A 4,603-nucleotide genomic window follows, 5' to 3' on the forward strand; every position below is an offset into this window, starting at 1 on the left:
TATATATATATATATATATATATATGTATATATATATATTTTTTTTACATACAGTACGGAAGGAGGCTGGCCTGAGGAGACTAACAAGATATAGAAAACACATAACATATACGAGAAATCAAAATGCTGACAATATTGCTGAGGTAGCTACAGAATATTATGTAAGCTGAAATATAGCAGTTGAGACAACTCGTTTGTTGTGCTTCAGTGAAATGAGATTAGTAGTAAACAATGACCAATCTGCCCGATGTCCAGGATACCTAGCCTACATACTGCAGTTTTTCTTTCACAAATACTTGTCATCTGAATAAGAGCTAAGCAACAGTTCTGTCACAGCAATATAATGCAAAACATAAAATAATTTAATTCTACAGTTGTAAATGCTACAAAACATCCAAATATATTTCTCTTGGATTCTTCCCCTTAATAATGAACACTTTCTGAATTGCTAAATATCTCATAAATTGAGGACGCATTCCTGAATACCTTTACTTAGGCAAATAGCACGTTTGATTTCATTCAGATTACTCACACAAAGAAGGGTTGTAGGATCAGGCCTTGATTAGCCAAATGTCACAGATCTCTCCTTCATCCAAGAAATACAGCAGTGCCGAGGTAAAGCATAGATGATGTTTAGTTTCAAAGGTCTTCTTCAAGAACTCTCATTCAGGTATGAACTTGATCAAATTCTCCATAGCTTGCAAAAGTTACTTACATCCTAGCACAAGGTATCAAGTCCGTCTTTAATGCTGATTTGTGTGCAGAGGGATTGTGAGGATTTGCTTTGGTTGACAGCCTCAACATGCTTCAGGTTTTATTATTGAATTGGGGGGGAACCAAAAAATAAACTTAGTTTAAATAACTATCAAAATGGGGCATATTTTCAAATTAGCTTATAGCTGTGCTAGCTTTGTTGGTTACACTTTGAGGAAATGTATATTTATTTGCCATGCTAAGATTAGCAGAGGCACCGAAGTCAGACGTTAAAATGTAAGGCCATTTTCTCAACTTTGTGAGACCTGACCTATTATTACATGGCTTACTTTAAGCAACATGATTGTAGATCTGTTCCCTACATGTACACACAGTTGCCATTGATGGGAGCCAGGCTGGGAATATGATCTAAGTAAATTAGAGTATGGGAAAGGGGCAAGAAAGATTGAGGGGGCTAATGGGTCCGCAGGGGGGTTGGCAGGATCAATGGAAAGATACCAGGTCCACAGGAAGGTTGTAACGTCCAGGAAGGGGTGGTGGAGTTAGGAGGCTGGTGAGTCCAGAGGGGACAGGGGTTAGTGGGTGTATGGGATGGGAGAGCAAATTGTCTTTGCGTGGGGGGAGTAGAAAGGGTAAAGATAGCCCAGTCAGGGAGTGGGGAGGGATGGGAAGGACAGGAAAAGCACATCTCCATGGCTAGGGTGAGTGCTGGGTTTTCCCATCCCTGGGGTTATACTCCAAACATGTGCACATGTTCTTTAAACTGCAGGATTATAGATCAGTCCCTGTTTGTTGCCACTGCAAGAAACTGTGCTGGGAACATGATCTATGTAAATTGGGGGTGGAGGCTAACAGGTCTGGTGTGGTTTGCCAAGGATGGAAGAGAAATGGGAGAAGGTTGGTGGGGATTGCCTGAAGGGGCTAAAAATAGCCTGGTCAGGGTGTGTGGAGGCAGGTAGGAAAAGTGTAGTCACAGGGCTGCTCTCTGAATTTGTACAGACATTTAGTAGATCAGGCTAACCCATGCCTGATCTAACTTAGTCCAAGTGAAGTAAGTGAGATCAGGCTGGTCAAGTTTTTGCTCAGTCTAGCCCCCACTAGTTAAGTAGATCTAAGTGCAAGGTCTGCACATGGGTAAATAAAGTTAGCTCATGCGGCCATTTTTTTTGCCCCATCTCACCTCCCTGAATGTAGGTACAGTTCAACACTAAGATCAACCAAACCCTAGCACATAAGGGGTTATGGGACAGGGAGTGGATAACAGGTGGTAAAAGTTGGAGGAAAACAAGACAGGTAGTTCTCCGATGCAAAATGACCACTTAAATGAGGGAAATGAGGGACAAAAAAATACATATCTCCTCTTTATTCCTTTTTCTGTCAGTATTATTGAGACTCATTTGAGATGGGAACAGCTGAGGGCAGGCAGCACGTGAACCGGAAAACATTCACCATACTTCTTCCATAAGCATGTGGGAGCCTAAGCATTCAAAGTTTTCCATAGTAGTCTGAAGCATATAGGCCCATCATTTCTATTAGAAAGTGGAAAAATATCTAACAATAATGAAATTGTAAACCCTCTTTAAAAATGTATATTTTATATTATGTTAAAAATTCAAGTAAATTTATATAGCTGATTAGAATACATGACATAAAGGGATATTGGAAACAAGAAAAATCTGTTTCATAGGCAATAAACTTGTAATGTCAAATTAGGTATACACTGAGTGTTTGAATGTGAATAACTTAGTTTTTCACCTACAATTTCATGTCTGAATGGCTAAGGGAAAGTAACTAAAATTGGTTAGAAATTATAAAAAAAATCCCTGACCAATTTTGAGACTTCCACATTTTTCTCTTTTGATAAATGTAAGCAATAATCTCCCATCAATCCAGGATGATTTAAGTGAATAAGAGGAGCAACAAACTGAAATATCTCATCAAAATAAATTACCATTTAGACATTAGGACAGTAATTTAGTAGCAAGCACATTTAAGCAAGCAGATTGTGGATTATTAATTCAGTAGGAGGGTCAATTACCTTAATAAGGATGGGAGATGACATTGCATTTTGTGAATTAGATCTGCAACAGGTTATTGTGAAATGACCTGAAGGTGAACATAATCATTCTGGAGCATCTAAGCAACATTTACTTTATTTGGTGTGAAAACTGACAAACAAGATCACTAAGCTTGCCTACACTGTTAAATCAGAACAATGCTGCATGGAATAACATGGGTATCATGTTTTACTCCTCAGAGCTGGGAGAAAGAATCACACTGGGTCTGAGAAAACTATGAGTAAAAGTTACATGCAGACGAAAAGTCCCCTTTCCACTCCTCACAAAATATTTTCATTTTTTTATCGAAGGAATGAAGAATAATTCTTATCCAAATACAGAATTCAGTAGAAAACACAAGCCCCGTATTTAGGAGAGATATGCCAATGAACTATAAAAGTATCCAGATGTATTATTTATTAAACTCCAATGCTGAGTGTCCATATTCTTATGGATAAATTATGTATTACCCAGCACTACTTGAAATAGCTGCTGAGAGGTCACTTCTTTGTTTTTCTTATGCTGCATGGAAAGAAACTCATATAATTAAAATGCAAGAAAGTATTCAAAGCACCAAATTGCCTCATGCTTATTTGGTATAGATAAATAATTGACAAAAATATCACAAATGTATTTAAATGCATTCATTTCTCCCCCTTCTAAACAGGAAAGAAAATATTTTAAATATTTTGAGCCTAGGAAATATGAAAGGTGTAACTTGACCTTTACATCTACATTGTTCAAATGTATTCTAAAATGTTCTGAATATTGATTTACAGGAACCTAAGATCTTAGGTTGTGTAATTAGTTTGGCTTATTACTGTTTCATCCTGGAGTTTTATGTCATTAAGTGTGCTAGCAAAGGAAGTCATGTTACAGACCTAGTAACAGAAAAAAATATTTTTTATTTATGCAGTTCTTTTGTTTTTGTTTCAAAAAACAACAAACAAACAAACAACAGATACATTGGCTTTTTTCCCTTCAGCATAGAATCAATAAATTGAGCAATGTTGTGAACATTGGCAGAATGACTAATATCAATGCATCTCCTGTGGTGATCCAAACCAGCCTCATTCCCAAACATGCCGCTCTATGGTTATTTTATAGCTATTTGTACAGCATGGTTTTAATGAGAAATATTTCATAAGCTCTGCCTGTGTTCACATAGAGATGGCATATTGTTTATCCCAATAATGAAACAATTAGAACTCTTAGCAGGTGTAAGAAGGATATGCTCTAAATATCCTCCAAATCTATCATTCTCTTCTGGATTCCTGCAGACTTCTAGTCTGCAGTGAACAATTATAAAGCTCTTTTCTTTGCTTTAGCTGCTCTAAATTCAAATGTTTACTTGTTAGAGCTGCAATATAATCCCACATTACACTCACATATTGTGTACTTTAAGAAAAGTTTTAACTGACATTGTTGGATTCTTCATAAGTGTAATAAAGAAGATGACTTACAACAATGGCTGCTTGTTGGAATCTCATAAGCTACTGGTCACAGATCAAGAATCTGACGGGATAATTATGGCACTGTGCAATGAAAAATGGAAACAAAAGAATATCACCTTGGCTGTCAAACAGGTTAACAAAGGGAAAGGGAAGCTTGGCAGTGGGTGTGTGGGAAAGGGGAAGTGAAAGTGGTGACTGAAATGGTCCTTTTCTAAAAAAGTGACACGCTTCATAGAAATCCTAGAATCCTGACCCAAAGCTCACTGGAATCAATGAGACCCATTGATTCATATCCTAACTTTATTATTGATTCAGTATTTTCCAGGGGTCTTATAAATAGATACACAAAAGCAAGAAAAAGGAAGACTTCAGTATAGT

At 37.1% G+C, this 4,603-nt stretch overlaps 1 long non-coding RNA gene across 2 annotated transcripts in view; it reads right to left on the reverse strand.

The window, feature by feature from the left end:
* Window positions 1-783, reverse strand: part of LOC109303447 — a 113,280-nt gene extending 112,497 nt beyond the window's left edge. Inside the window, exon 1 of one of the 2 annotated variants that reach the window (XR_002099117.1) lies at window positions 533-783. This is a non-coding gene — a long non-coding RNA (uncharacterized LOC109303447). The remainder of the gene's footprint in view (window positions 1-532) is intronic. The other variant, XR_002099116.1, reaches the window with a different exon arrangement.
* Between the last annotated feature and the right edge of the window lie 3,820 nt (window positions 784-4,603).

This window comes from Gavialis gangeticus, unplaced genomic scaffold, assembly GCF_001723915.1.
Source record: "Gavialis gangeticus isolate Ggan-Ray unplaced genomic scaffold, GavGan_comp1, whole genome shotgun sequence".
NCBI classification, from domain to species: domain Eukaryota; kingdom Metazoa; phylum Chordata; order Crocodylia; family Gavialidae; genus Gavialis; species Gavialis gangeticus.